The 16050-nt window shown below is 49.4% G+C and overlaps 1 protein-coding gene across 4 annotated transcripts in view; it reads left to right on the plus strand.

The window, feature by feature from the left end:
- Nucleotides 1-4272: 4272 nt before the first annotated feature.
- Nucleotides 4273-16050, plus strand: part of KLHL29 (kelch like family member 29) — a 321245-nt gene continuing 309467 nt past the window's right edge. The window contains exon 1 of one of the 4 annotated variants that reach the window (XM_017526630.2): nucleotides 4273-4911. The gene's annotated coding sequence lies outside the window, so the exon portion shown is untranslated. The remainder of the gene's footprint in view (nucleotides 4912-16050) is intronic. The other 3 variants (XM_037737661.1, XM_037737651.1, XM_037737654.1) reach the window with 3 other exon arrangements.

The raw sequence follows: 16050 nt of genomic DNA on the forward strand, positions 1-16050 counted from the left end.
TCTGCCCTCCTGTCCCCTGCCTTCCCCTCTGCTTGGTCTGGGCTCTCTCTGCCTCCCACAGAAATTGCCTTCTCCTCAGGTCCTGTCTTAGACCTTCCTCCTCCAGGAAGCCATCCTGACCAGCCTAGCTCTTAGGGAATTGTCCCCTTAATCCCACAACACTTGAGAGTCTTTTTCCCACAGATGAGCACTAAGTTATATTTATTGATAACAACTGCTGTTACCTTAATCCTTGTGGAGAACAAGAGCCAAGAATTGTATTGGGAAACCTCAACCACCTTTTGGAAAAGATGCAGGGTAAAAATGATTGGAGTATGAGCCACCTTACACCTTCCCTGTCTTCCTGAGAGTTGCCGGCACAGAGCTGAGCAACAGAGCAGGTTCTCAGTAAATGGTTGGTGATTGCATGATTGGCACGTGCCTTCATGACACATCACAGAGCAGGGTGGCCATGGTGAAAATTTGGCAGCTGTGACTCCTTACTTCCTGCTTTAATCAATGTGGTGGGGTTGAAATGCTGGACACACAGTAGGTGCTAAATAGATTTTTATGGATTGATTAACCACTGGAGGGACAGAGCCGTATGTAGGATTTATTAATGCCTTTGATGCCAAATGGAGGTGGTTTTAATAAAGCATAATGTTTTTTTTTTTTTTAAAAAAAAAAAAGCAAACAAAACCCCAACCAGGACAGGCTGACAGCTGCTCTGTTTACACCCACTGTGCTCCTGGAAACAGATGTCCTGTCAAACCCGAGGGTTTCTGATGAGGCTTCCACTCTTCCAAGTGACCTGCCTGTTCAGTAATCAAAGGGACCCGTGCCCTTCTCCTACATTAGTGCTCTCTGTGCTAAGACTGGTCTCCAGTTTTGTGTCTGGGATAGAGACTTTTGCTGATAAAGGCAAAAATCAGCATCCACTGTTTGTACTCCAAGGGAAAAGCACTGGGCTAATGACAAAAGAAACTGCATTTGTGCGTTTGGTATGGTAAAAAGAACAGAGGCTTTGGGACAACTGGGCTCAAATGACAGCACCATCACTTACTGTGTGATTGCAGGAGCTCATCCACCCTCTCCAGAACTCAGTTTTGTGGGCTGATAATACCAATTCCGCAGGTTTCTGTGATGATTAACAAGATACCATGGGTAGAGTTCTTGGTACAATGCCTAACAAGTAGTAGCCATTGGGCAAATGGTCCTTTTGTTGTGGCTATTATTATAAACACAAATAAGGACAGAAGCCCACCTTGGTCACTGTGGGTTTATGTGGTGCCCCAGGTGGTCCTGATGTGACTTCCTCTGGTTCTTCCTTAGGTGACAGTGGCCTTTCCAGGGCAAGTCCCATTCTGATTGACCACAAAGATAATGGTCTGTGATCTGAGAGGAGAATGGATGTTCTGGAGTGTTCCCGTCCACTTCCCTATGCACTGAGTCTGCTCCTTCACTACCCATCTGCTTGGAGTGTACACATTAGTCCTGATCCCAGTGCCCAGCTTGGGGCTCGGGGCAGGGAGGGTTAGCTTTGGAGTACACACCACCGAGCCGATCCTGTGCTTCACGGATAAATTTTTGACCATGGTGGAAGAGGTTCCTGGGCACAACACCTGGGTCCCATGAACCAAACAGAGAAATCCGTGGCAATCAGGGGGCCCATCCCATGGACCATAGGGCAAAGAATGCCCCAGAAAAGATCCCAGACACCAGCAAGATCTATGTAGAGACAGAGAGGAGACCCTGACACAGCGCAAATCCAGTTTATGTTGCCAAGACACTACGTGTGCTGGGAGAGATCATGTGAGCAACAGCACTCCAGGTGAAATGGAGCTTAGGTGTAGACCTGCACAGACCCTTCATGAATGGCCATGTCCACACTGAACAGCTCCCAGCAGGGCAGCGCATCAATGACGAGGAAGGCCTTGGTACTGAACTCTGGAAATTCTTATTTGCATTCAGGCTCTGAGGGATAAAAGGAGGATGGGTGAGGACAGGGTAGACAAGCCCACTGGGAGTCTAATTCACACCGCTTTTCTCATTCTCCCTAACAAACTGGCTCCCCTGGAGAGCTCTTACCAAACTCCGGCCCTGAAGAATTTGCAGTGCTCCAGAACTAGCGCCCTTTGTGCACCACTGCCCGAGGAGGTCCTCCTCTGGACGAGGACTCAGCACAGCTCTCTTTTGTGATCATGCCAGCAAGGAAACTGGGAGCATCCTTTCTCCTTCATCTGGAGAGGCAGCTGAAGAAGGATTCTTGGAGTGCTTATTTTCTTTTTTCATTTGAGGATCACTCAAAATCATCTGTAAGACACTCTGAGCGCCTCGCATTCCCAGATCTTAACCTGTCCCAGGCCCTGCAAACCTTGGCCACGTTTCCGTAATGCCTGCAGCTGTCACATAGGGCGCTACTCCAGAACAGCGCGGCTGGGTGAACTTCTGCATGTTGACAGTCGGTGGATCCACGGAGATTATCTTAGAGGACAGCTTCCTACAGCGTGGATGAACAGACACATGCCTGTGGCTTTGTTCTCCTTCTCTTTGCATTGAGCTGACCTGTGTATCAATTTTAAATCCCAAGAAATCCCTCTTTTTTCCATTTTGCTACCTATTACTCTTCTATCACTTTTCAGTCACCATTTTAAGAACATAGTACTCAAACCAAAGCTATCAATCACCTTCGGGTGTTGTCTGAGGACCCTTGGGGAGCTGTTCTCCCCCTCACCCCACTCCCAATGGCAGCACCTCTGTCACCCTCTCTTAAGGACACGCCAGTTTTCCTGGCTGTCTCCCTCATAAAGGGTGGCTTCCTCCCTGAAGTGCTTTGGTCTGTCCCCTCCCCTAAGCTCCAGGCTTCACACACACAAACTTCGTTGGATGTTTTTTTCAGGAAATGCAGTTACTCTGACACCAGTGGGCCATTTCCCCAGCGTCCTCATTCCGTTTCTGACAGTGCTCCTGCTACCCTCAGTAGATTATTATTATTTATTATTTATCAGCCACGACACTGTACTCTACTTCCTACAAGATATTAAAGAAGACACAATCCGTGCGCTGAGTTTACAGCCAAGGAGAGCAAAGGCCTGAATCAGACATCACAGGGGGGAGCTGAGAGGAAGGGATTTAGCCACTCAGTCCCCCCTGGCCGTGGCAGATGGGGGCAGGGACTGGCAAAGCCCTTCCCAGGCCAGCTCCTCCCAGCGGGGCCCCCACAGCCAGCTCCCTGCACTACCCCACCACCCACTGCACCCTCTCCCCAATTTCTAGCTAGGCCTCAGGCCTCAGGCCTTTACCTGGGGGAGAGAAGGGAGGGTGAAGGATGAGGATGGGGTCCTCAAGCCTTTACATTCAGGCAGGGATGGAGGAGGGGGGCGAATACAGACATTTCGTCTGAAACTCAAAACCAGGTGAAGGGGAGGTAGGGGATGAGAGAGAGGTCAGGGAATAAAAACCAGATCAGGAGAGCGGTCAGGGGTGGGGAGGACTGTGCCCAGAGTGAAATATTCTGGCATAATGGAAAAGCCCTCACTGGGAGTCGCACAGGCCTCCGGCCAAATCCCCTCTTTGAGGGTTAGCAGTTAGGGTCTGTGTAGACAGTGTGAGAGCGAGCGAGCGAGCTGTGGTGGGGGTGGGGAGTCGGTGTCGACATCAAAGGCCGGTCGGGCTGTTAAACCGAGAAGGCTGCGTGGATTCCTAAGGGTCAGAGTGAATAGAAAAGTTCGCGCGCCTCGAGGAGAGGCAGGGCTGACTCAGAGGGCTGGAGGACACGACGTGCACGGCTAAACCTGGTCCTTCAGTGTGTGGATAATTCCTGCTCCTTTCCAAGGCTGGAGTGTCACAGGGCGGAAGCTGAAAGACGATTGGACTTTTTCCTTCTCAAACTTTTCCGCCAGTTTCCTCAGGTGTTGGCAACAGACGGGGAGCTCGGCTCGGTCCCGGTCCCCCAGCCCCTGGCCAGCAGCCCCAGAAGGCCGCGGCGGAGCAGCCTGTGCCACGCGCCGTGCGTTTGCCAGGCGCGTCCGCGGAGCCAGGCGAGCCGGGGGCCACTGCGGGGGGCGGGAGAGGCGGACGAACTAACGGACGCACCCGCTAGCACTCCGCCCCGGACCGGGCGCGCGGCGGCCCGGGATCCCTCGGGCACAAGGAGCGGCGCACGGGGCCGGGCCGGGCAGGGCCGGGGGGCCCCGCCTCCCCCGCCCGCCACCCCCGCCCACTCGGGTGCCCGTGATTGGCTCCGCCCGCCCCTGGCTGCGCGCCGAAGCCCGCCTCCCTCGCAGCTAAAGCAGACGGTACCCGGAGCGGAGCGAGCCAGAAGGGAGCATGGTCCCCGCGCCGCGGCCGCGCCAGCCCCCGCGTCGCCGCCGCCGTCCCCGCCACAGCGGATCTAGCTCCAGCTCCAGCCCCAGCCCCAGCCCCAGCCCCGGCCCCGGCTCCGCAGCGCCCGTCCGCAGTCCCGGCGGCTGCCGCGCCTGAGCGCAGCCCCCGCCCGGAGCCGGAGCCGCAAGCCCGGAGCCAGCCCCAGCCCCGCGGCCGCCGCGGCTGCGGGGAGAGGGCGGGGGCGATGCTGCCGGAGCCGCCGCCGCCGCCGCCGCCTCGATGAGAGCCGCGCTGCACCGCGCATAGCCGCACAGGCTGACAGGCAGAAGGACCGACTTCCCTCTCCCAGGCATCCTTCCTGGGCTGCCGGGAGGCGGCGGCGGCGGAGGAGGAGGAGGAGGAGGAGGAGGAACGCGGGGAGAAGGCGGAGAGCAGGAACGCGAGGAGGAGGAGGAGGACCTGGATCCGCTTCCCCCGGCCAGGACCCGAGCGGCCCCAGCCACCGCTACCCGCCGGCGCCGTCCGCTCTCCATCAGCCCTCCTGCGCCCACCGGCGACCCCGGGCTCTCTGCGCGTCGGGCCGGGGCCGGAGCGGCGCGGCCGGAGGTAAGAGCCGGGCCGGGCTGGAGCGCCTCGGAGGCGGCGCCGGAGACCCAGGTCCTGGCCGCCGCCGCGCGAGGCCGGGCCGGGAGTGGGAGCGGTGCCGGAACCCGGAACGTTGGGCTCGGCTCCGCCGGCGGCGGCGACGACGACAGGAGCCTCCCGCGTCTGGACTCTCAGGCTGCAGGAGCCCTTGCGCCTGCGCTGCTCCAGGGGGGAAAAAAGGGGGGAAAAACTTCCTGCCCCCGGGTGTGCATGCACCGGGGCTGCCGGGGGCCCCTGCCGCGGTGGTGGGAGGTGCTGGAGGCGAGTGTGACCCCCCAGCCGGGGCAGCCCCCCTGCTGGGCCTGGCGGCGTGTGCCCCTCTCCAGGCCACGTTCCCCTGAGCAGCCCAGGGCCCCGGCCGGGCAAGGGGCCTCGAGGCTCCGGAGGGCTGGCCCCCAGGGGCGGCCGCGCGCACTGCTCTTTGGGGAGGTGCGCGCCTCTGTGCTGCGAGAAGCTAGGGGTTCCTGCCCCTGGAGTCCTCTGATCCCGCATTTGGGGACTGGGTCTCTTCACTCAATCCCAAGTAACTTTCGAGGTAGAGGAGCTCGGAACCCGTCGGGAGGGAACCAGCAGAGACCTTGTTGTGACACCCGCCCCCCCACCACACGCACACTTCCCTTGATACCTTGTGGGTGCCAGCGTCTTGGGGGGCGGCGCGGAAAGGGGAGCTCACGGGGATGACGAAGGGGCCAGGAGGTGGTGTGGGTGGGGAGGGTTGTTTATGTGTGGGACAGGGGGACCCGCAATGTGTAGTGTGCGAGTGTGAACGCGGGCCCCGATGTCCACGGGGAGCTGAGGGCTCACGTCTCGGTCTCTGTGGCCTGGAGCGGGCTGAGAGTGCGAGGGTTATCTGCGGTCGCTGCGCGGGTGCCCGAGCTGTGCAGCGTCGGCCCCAGGCCGGGAGGGAGGGACGTGATCGCCCGGGGCCGTAGTGCGGGGCTGGGAGCCGGGGTAGTCAGAGGCGGCTCCCAGGGCAGGTTGCCTCTGCGTTGGCTGGGGAAAGCAGGGACGCGCTGCCTGCCTGCGGCCAGCCGTCTCGGAGGAGGGGGTGGCGGCCGCGCACAAGTCTTGGATGCCTGGGTCCGCCCGCTGAGAAGCCAGTTGTCGTACCAGGGCTCTGGAACCAAGAGGCAGACGCGGTCCCTTGGCGGGCCCTCCTCGAGCGGGCCCCCAGGGATGCTGATGGGTGAGGAGCTGCCGCCACCACCGCAGCTGCCATCCCTGCCGCTCTGCAAACGTTCTCCCTCCCTACTGTGCTTGCGCCACGGCGTGCCCCGGGCGAATCGTGGACGCAGGTATTTATGTAGCATTAAGCGAGACCTCGGCGCTGGAGGGACCAGACCGTGGAGGACGCTGAGCTGCTGCTGCTGCCCGCGAAACTTCCACTTCGGCAGCTCAGCGGCATCCCGGTCCCGATGCTGCTGCAGGTTCCAGCCTCTCTCCAGTCCAGCAACGCCGGGATTCGGACTCCTCTTGCAGTGACAGATCTGTCCTGGTTACAGATGTATTCATCCTAGTTTCAGTCTCTTTAAAGTCACCTATCTAGTCACTACAGAGTTTCTTCCTTGCCGTGTGATCTTATCACTAACAGCCCTGGGAGGGCAGGTTTAAGGAATTACTTCATTTTTGGATGAATGACAGCAGACTTAGCCCACCTCATTTCTGATTTTTTTTTTTTTTTAATGGAAGGAAGGTGTAGAGCTTTCAATTTTTTTGTGAGGGAGGAGAATGAACAATTTTATAGATTGTTCATTCTGACATTTAGAGAAAACATGTCCAGTATGCACAAGTGAATACTTTAAAGGCTGGTTGGCATGCATGTTATCTGATTAGCCCATAGTCTAGGTGTTTATACAGGTATAGAGCTGTGGGCTACTGATGAATAGTCTCCGTCCCATACATTGAGCTGGAGTGCACTTGATTTATCACCCTGCTATAAATCAGGGATTTACTAGCACATGTGCCTTTAAACTCTATTTGAATTTAATGGCATTTAAATTGGTTTATGAGCTGATGCATCTAACCTATTTTAATAACTTTCTGCACAAACATAAACCATATTTGCCTATGATTAAGAAAAACATTTTTTTTCTCTTCAGTCTCTCCATTTCTAGTGCGGTTGTGGAAATGTATAGGTCTCCAACTTTCATTTGCAAGCAGCAATCCAAACGAAATACCTAGAGTTTTACTGAAATAAAATATCCTATGGTAGCCATGGTAACAAATAGATTAAGGGTTATTGGTTTTCATCTGAATGTGATGGGGGGTGGGGATCTAGTGTTATGTCTTTTTAATTATGTTTCTAATGAGTGGTGGTCATACTTCAAGTACTCAGTGTGGGAGACATGGGAAACTGAGAATTCAGGTTTGCTGAGAATTCAGGTTTGCAAGAGGTTTATTGAAACAAAGACTAGTCGAGCTCAGGAGAATGACTTCTGCTAACTGCAGCTCCTCATATCTAGGAACAAGTGGATAAAAACCTTTTTTTGTTTTTCAAGTAGATGAGAATTGAGTCAGTCCCTTTAAGACTGGAAAATGCATTTTGCTTATAAACTATTACCAAAGGAACCTTTAAATCCAGCCTGTTTTCTAGGAATAAACATGTTGGGAGCGTGGCTGTTGGTGTGGATTGAGTGTCACCGTTGTTATCAACACCTGTCAGTTTAAGTGAGGCACATCATTAGTCTATTCAAATCTTGCCTATTTCAATATTCATGCATTTCCATGGTGATCCATTCATTTTTGTTTATTTAGTCAACCTTATAAATCTTTGGCATCAATTTTAGTTGTGCCATCTTTTTCTTTCTTTCTTTTATCAATTGATTTGACTACAAACCTAGATTCCTAGTTTAAAGTATTTCCTTCTTTTTCCTGCTAGTTTCTAAAAGCCTACACTATTCCCAGCTACATACAGATATAAAAGGGTTAATTTTTTTAATTGACTCAAATAGCACCCCTAATACTAATGTCATTTTTTAGCATCTCATTTGATATATATGTGTACATGGTTTTTTTTTTTTTCTTTCTTTCAGCAGGCTTACCATAAAGCTTTCTCACTTTTTGGCCAGGAGACATCAATTTAGTCCAGCAGAACTGACTAAAGTTTTTCCTTCTTTCCTTCCTTCCTTCCTTTTCCTTCCTTCCTTCCTTTTTTTCTTTCTTCTTCTTTTTTTTTTTTTTTTAAGCCCAGTACTGTTATGGTTTAGGGATTCTTTGTGTCATTCGTTGTATCTGGCTTGGAGAGACTTAACAACTACATTAGAGCAGGTCTGCCATAGGATCTTTTCTAGTAGTGGTCAAAGCCAGAAGCTTTCGGAACAGCAGAGGATTTTCCAAATGCAATGTATGTTTAGTCACAGCATATAGTGCCCCTAGGATCATAGTAACATTGTAAGTCCACTGAACAGGCAGTTTTACTTAAATGCAAGTGATGGTTTTGCTTACCCGCTTTCAACTTAGCTTTCTAATGATGCAATCCCATGCTAATCACAACCCTGTATATTTCAGAAATATCAAGGCAAGCATTAGCACGCTGCTGACTTATTAGGATCAGGCAAAGTAATTGGAACACTTAAGTTCAAAGTCAGATGAAGAAATGGAATTATAACCAACTTTGTGATTCTATAATCAGTCAACTAAGTGCCTACTTGGGGGTAGGAGGAGGAAGAAACATGAATAAGAAATCCAGCCCTTAGTTGTGCTGAATGAGGATAAACCAAGCCAGTTACTGTATAAAAGGACTGGAGGACAAGAAATGTATTAGTGGATGGGAGGAGCACTGGAGCCCAGCAAGTCAAGTGTGCAGTGAACCGTGGTTGCGCCACTGCACTAGGTGACAGAGCAAGACCCAGTCTCAAAAAAAAAAAAAAAAAAAAGGTGGTGGGGGGGATTATATTTGCAAACAGATAAATCATATGTTTCCCAGGCCTCTTAGTATCTTTCACTGTGCTATATACATATCCACGCAAACGTTTGTAAGTTGGTAGAATATATGTAGTTTGTGTAGAAGATAGTTTTTGTTTCTTAAGTAATCTGGGGTCATCTCCTGCTATGCTAAAAAATGAGGTAGCGTGATCCCTGGAATGTACTTTCATCTGAAGTATACTTTACCTTAGAAAATGGTCTTAATTTTGGTTAAGAAGGAAAGATGTCTCCAAATTATTTACCTGCACCTGAGATAAAAAATGCTGAGATCAGGACCACCCTGAAAGCAAACTCTGTGGTTCTTCCTATAACAGCCACAGACTCACTCTCCCACAGTACGAGGTCAGAAACGCAGCCTGTACTTTCTTCAAGGAGACCACTTGAAAACAGGAAAACCGCAGCTGCCGATTAAGATGAGGCAAGTCGATCACTGGAAGTAGCAACAGGATTCTTTGTGAAATCAATTTTATCGTTTGGGAGCACTTCCACCTTTAGGGTAGAAAGGGGACGAGTTCTCATTTTCCGTGCGAGAGGGTATCTGCATGAAATTCAAGTAGTTCAGAGACTCTCGGCTGTGCAGCAGCAGATGATGACTCACAAGCTGGAACAAGAATGGCGAGCACGGCTGTGGCCGGGAATCCAGTGTGCACAAAAAAGACAGCTTTCGGGACATTTACAGGCTGCCTTTGGCCTCACAGGTGTCTATTTTTATAATTGGTAGGTTTTTGACATTTAAAAATTTTTAAATCATTGACCATTTTGAGGATATATATATATATATATACACACACACATACATATATATATGTATATGTACACACATATATACAAATATATATTGTCACTTTCTTTCATTTTATGGTTTAAAAACACATAAAATGTACCATCTTTACCATTTTTAACTGCATTTGTAGCATTCACATTGTTGTGCAAGCAAGCTCCGGAACCCTTCATCTTGCAGAACTGAAAGTCTATACCCATTAAACACCAGCTCCCCATCCCACCTCCCTCGGCCCCTGGCAGGCAGCATTCTACTTTCTGCTTATATATTTAACTACTTTAGATCCCTCATGTAAGTGGAACCATCCACATTCGTCCTTTTGTGACTGGCTTGTTATACTTAGCATGATGTCTTCAAAGTTTATTGCATCTCGTGGCATGGGACAGGATTTCCTTCCTTTTTAAGGTTGAATAATATTCCATTGCATGTGTAGACTGCATTTTGTTTATCCATTCATCTGCTGATGGAGATTTGGGTTGCTTCCATGTTTGAGCTCCTGGGAATAATGCCGCTGTGAATAGGAGTGTTAGACATCCTGCTTTCAGTGCTTCTGGGTCTATACCCAGAAGTGGAATTGCTGTTATTTTGATTTTTAACACTAACAAATTACATAGGTTTTCTATTGAAGAGACTTCCTCAGAATGCAGTCAAACAGAATACTATCCAATCAAGAATGCAGTAGACGTTACTGACATTTGTTCTTCCTTTTCTGTGCGTGCAAGTCCTCCCGAGCCTCTCTGATCTTGTGCTTTGCTTTGGGGGCTTGCCCTAGTTGCAGTGATATTGCAGAGGGATTAGAAACATCAGCTTTTGTCTCCAGTGCCTCCTAGCTGTGTGACCTTGAAAAGATCCTGAATCTCACTCAGCCTCAGTTTTCATTTATGAAATTGGAAGGAGCAATAGTGGCTATCTAGGGCGGTTGTGAGGGTGAAAAGACAGAACCTCCGTAAACCCCCATCACAGCGGCCTGGGCAAGTGCTCTAGGAAGAGGGCTTAGGAGAAATCGCTGTGGAAGAAGAGACAGGCAGCAACCCCTAGAGACCTCAGAAACCGTAGACGTCGATCCTGTTCAATTTCAATCATAAATGTTTTCATCGTATGCCAGGACGTGTATGTATATTGTATTCTGTGAGTCTGGCTATCAGTACTTATTATGAAAAGCATAAGCGATTTGCATCACAATTCCAATAGTTAAAAATACCCTTGAGTTGATTTGATGTGTGAACTTTTAATTCCATCTTTAGTATCATAATTTTAGAGTTGATGTGGATTTTTAAGGTCAGCTAATCTACCTATTATTCAATCACCAAACCTTTATTAAGCCCCAATAATATAATAATAATAGCTTCCAGTTATGGCTGCTCACTATATCCGAGTACTTTACATATATTATCTCTAATCCTCATATCAATGCTGCGAGGTAGGGATTATCCACATTTTACAAATGAAGATGAGGCTCAGAGGTAATCAACTGGCCCAAGGCCACAAACCTAGCCACGTTGTTCAGCTGGGTTTGAACACAGATCCCTCAGCTACCAGTCTGTCTATGTTTTCCTTTCTGCACACACACACCTATTCGCGTGTGCACATGTGCCTGCGTCTTTGTTTTTTCCCATGCGTCTGCACACTTCACACTGCCTATAGCAGGTACTGTGTTGTCTATAGTAATGAACATTTTATGTAATATAAATCTACTGGAAGGAATTTGAGTTTAAACAACAATATTCAAGTCTGACCAACATTCATGATACTTTTTGGATTTTCCACTGCTGCTTCCATTTACTGTGGTTTCTGGAAAGTTAATGAGAAAAACTTTTAGGTGTTTGAATGGCATCTGTTTCCATCTTGAGCCAACGTAGTAAATAAATAGCAAATCCAATAATAAAAACAACGTAGAAAGGGTTCAGGATTCATCCAGAAACACTAAATGCTGACCCGGGCTTGTTCATTTTTGCATACCATCGCATAGCCCAGCGGCTGGCACAAAACTCTTCAGTAAAAATGTTTGCCCAGAGAAGGTGTCAGATAACAGACATCAGAGCCTACTTTTTGGATTTTCTTTTCACTCCGTGGCTGTATAGTCACATGTTCATGGTTTGTGATTCTGTGGAATTTTTGATGCTGTATTTGGGCATACATCTATTAAATATGTTTATTGATGAATTCTAACAAATCTGGATGGAATCTTCTAGGATTTATGACTTGAGACTTTGAAGGCTAATTCTCTCTTGGAGCTTCATCGTTGCAGTGACAACCTAGGTCTGTTTGGCACTTCTGAGCATCTGTGCAGCCTGTCCCCTCACCGGCTTTCCTTGTGGGGTGTTGTCCCGCTCGGATTTTAAAATTTATGGTAGTGCACAAAAACATCGTTTTAAGGAAAAAATGAAACACGTGGAAATCACAGAGACAGTTTGGGAAGGGCAAAACACTGTATTTTCCAACTTCTTCTGTTCTATTTTTATTCTTTATATTAGTTTTTTCTCGAGATGGGTGTGAATAGAGCCTGGAGCACACACCACAAAAATGTGTTTGCTCTGTTTTAACTCTTTCAACCCACGTTCAGCCAAGGAGGGCCTTCTTCAGTTTGAGATTCTCCTTGAGAAAGGGGTGGTTGCAGTGCCTGGGATCCGGACCACACAGGAAGTGCGGGCTGTGGGGAGGGCGGCCCGCCTGACTGCTGGCCCTGCAGGGGCAGGGTCCCTCCCTCCTGCGTAGCTCTGCTGCCTCTCCTCCCTCCTCAGGGCTTGTCTGTACCCTAGAGGCAACGTCAAGCACAGGCTTCCTCTTCTTGAGGCTTCCCCACAAAGCTCCTAGAAGCAAGTTGGAAGTGTGGGCGGTGAGGGAAGAGCAGACAAGAGGACTCTGTATCTCTGTTTTGTGCAAAGCCAATGCCAAAAGCTTAGGCCAAATTAACTGCCAGAACACCTCTGCTTTCCTTTTGGTCATTTAGTAACAAGTGGTGAGGAATGGTGAAATTGGGATTAAAAACAAAAACCAAAAGCAATCTTCCCGCCCTCCTTTACCTTCACTTTTCACATCTTCCAGTTTTAAGCATCTGCTTCTAGATCAAACTTGCAGCTGAACTTAGCCTCCCAAGGAACTTTAAGGATATATATTCAGCTCCTGGAGCTTCTAAATGAGGATAGATTCAATAACTGTTTACTGAGAAGGCACAGTGGGAAGCGCACTGCCTTTCCTGTGGCATCTAATTTTTGCTCGCTCTGTCACGTGGGTGGTGGTATTCCTACACTCTGTAGCTGATTTAGAGAGGCCCAAGGCCACATCAGCAAACATGGGTGCCAGGTCTGTGATGGGTGTGGTTGGGTTACAGGGAGGAAACAGCCTGTCCTCCAGACACCTGCCTACCTATGGAGAAGGAAGGCAGCCAGTATTCCCTTATCTAAGGAATATAAATCGCCTGTTAGAATAAAGAAATAATCACATGTTTAGCCACATTGCTCACTGATTATCACAGTTGACGTAATAAGTTGAGGTCCAAATAATTTTCTTTTAAAGCATGAAATAAATTCAAAGAGACTCCCCAGTATGATTTCAACTATCTTCAGACTTAAATGTGCTGGCCTCATCTTTGCAAATGGAACAAAAATTCAATTCTCAATTTGCCTGCAAGACGTAGGTCTATCTGACTCCTTTCTTTGTGGTCTGAAGGCTTCCTGGGGTGTGCTGATTTGGATCTATGAAGATTGAATATTTGAGGATTAAATGAGTTCCTGTTTGCAAAGTGCTTAGAACTGTGCCGGCATCTGCCAAATCGGTAACATCAGTGGTTATTTCTGGACTCATCTTAGGGATCATGGTCCTTGAAGGCAAAGACTTTGTCTTTTCGCCTTGGACCTGGCACAGGTTGGGTGTTTGCTGCTCAGATACTGTGAGCTCAATGAAGGGTGGTAAGGTTACAGAGGAAGGAGACAGGGCACCCCATCTAACCAGGAAGTCCATGGAAAGAGTGGGCCAGTCCAGGAATTTCCTGAGAAATTCTGTGAGACAGTCCAGAGCAGAGGGAACCAGATCATGAATGCTGCTGTGGCCGTGACCCCATGGGTCCACTGGGTCCTGCCTAACCGCCGACATTGGCCACTGCTGCTATCGCCTTGTCTCTCCATCATGGTAGAGAGGGGTAGAAAGTGGTGCTACTCCAGGCAAGGCCACAGATAGGTGTCTGTTCCCACACTTTTACCAGTATGTGCCGAGATAAATTGGGAATAAGCATTTAGAAACTGCAATTGCATTCAACACTGCCTTGGCAGCGTGAGCCCGGGGCTCCCCTCGTTAGCTAGGTACAGACCAGCTTGGGTGGTCTTGGACTCACTTGGTAAGTTACCAGGAGAGCTGTGTACAGTGTGAGTGTGGCCTCACTGATGCAAGGTAGGGCCATATTTTGGTTCTTGACAGATTGGGTGATGTACACAAAAACGCAAAACCTGATCCTAGAATCGCTCATCAGCGAGGCCAGCATTGCCACCTTTGGGTCAACAAGTAGGCTGAATTCTGTCCAACCCAGTGGTGCCCACATTAGCAGAGGCAGCAGCCTGGTCCATCCTGCCTGAACTTGACTGCCATCGTTGGCGGCCACAAGGAGGGGTGTGTCCCCTGCATTTAGTGCCCCCCGAGTCGGTCTCCCTGATGCTAAGTAAGAGCCTCAGGATCGTGGCTCAGGATCTTCCCTTGTGCCCACCCACATGCATCCTGAGGCCAATTTATTACAATGCTGCACTGTTCTGACCTCTTGAGATTTAGGTAGGCTATTTTGCCATCGAATTAGTTTATTTGTTTTGGGTAAGTTATTTTGCCATCGACTTAGCTTATTTAGCAAATGTGAAGAAATATAAGATGACCTTGCCCTAGCTTTTCAATCCAAAATTAAGGGCCATGGAATTTGGGAAATGTACATACCTCATGTGGAAGCTGGGCTGGTGGGACCAGGAGGCTGTGTGCAGTGCAGTTGTCCGGCGATCCTTCTAGAGGAGAGCCTGCTCTAATCTCTTCGGCTTATGCTGTTCCAACCAGCTTTAATCATCAAAGCTTGAATAATATTCAAACTGCAAAAGGAACATGATTTGCCAAAAAGAAGCACCCAAGCTTCTCCATCTACCCACCTATGGCAACATGTTGTAAAAAAGAGAAGCACCTGGATGGCTTCATGTGATGTGGGGAAGCTGCCTTTTTCTATGATTCTCAGTTTTAAAATTTCCTCTCTTCCCGCAAGAGGAGAAAAATGATTTTCATGGAAAGCATGTTTCAAGGAAGTCGCTTTTTTCCTCTGTATAAAGTCACCAGCTCATTTGTGACCTTCAGGGAGGCTTTCTCCCTGGCCCCAGGTGTCTGACAAGGACTGCTCTCGTGCCCCCTGGGTAGAGGCCTGGCAGTGCCAGGTACTTGTGCTGGGAGACTCAGAAGGTACCTGTGACTGGGACAGAGGGAAGGTCGCAGGCAGTCGTGGAGAGCCTCATCAGGAGAGCAGTTCCTGCCGCTGCCTTGCTGGGATAAAGGCACACCAACAGCCATCCCGTGGCAAGGGCTCCAGCCCCTCTTCTAGATGATGGCTCTGCTGTCTGCCCCTCTCCATGTGCTCTCCCTCACATCCCTGAGTAAGCAGGGCTTTCCAGAGTCACGACCCTGCTCAGGTTTTAAAATTTAAAGCCTGATTCTACAGACACCACAATAAGCCGTTTTTGTTCACAAGGACTCCTGAGGGAGGCAGCAGGGGTGGGGTGGTCACTCACTGAACTGTGAAGGCACAGTTTGACAGCTGTAACTGTCTGCTGTTTTCATTCCTGGTACACCTCCCAGAATGCCTGGTCTCCGGAAATGTTTTCTGATAGCTCAAATAGACACCTGGGCCAAATATAGAATCCTCGAGCTCAGGAAAATGGGAGGCAGTTGCCCATCAGGCCCTTACTCCCGTGCTGGGTGTGACCAGTGGGTTGCTGGGGTGGGGTCAGGTGGAGGATGTGACACTGCTGTCTGGGAACTGAGCATGTGGCAGTGGGGAGGGTGGAGCTTGGATCTCAGGCCAGCACAGTTGCAATTAAAACGCACTTTCAACTCAACAAACAAACGCCTCCATTAAAAAATGGACAGCGGACTTGAATAGACACTTCTCCAGAGAAGATACACCAATGGCCAATAAGGACACGAAAAGATGCTCCACATCACTAATCAGTAGGGAAATGCAAGTCAAAACCACGATGAGATACCACTTCACATCCATTAGCATGACTATTATAAAAACAACAACAGAAAATAATGTTGGTGGGGATGTGGAAAAACTGGAACCCTCATGCACTGCTCTTGAAAATGCCAAATGGTGCAACCGCTATGGAAAACATTATTGTCATTCTTCAAAAAATTGAACATAGAATTATCATATGATC

This window comes from Cebus imitator, unplaced genomic scaffold, assembly GCF_001604975.1.
Source record: "Cebus imitator isolate Cc_AM_T3 unplaced genomic scaffold, Cebus_imitator-1.0 Scaffold1, whole genome shotgun sequence".
Taxonomy (NCBI): Eukaryota; Metazoa; Chordata; class Mammalia; order Primates; family Cebidae; genus Cebus; species Cebus imitator.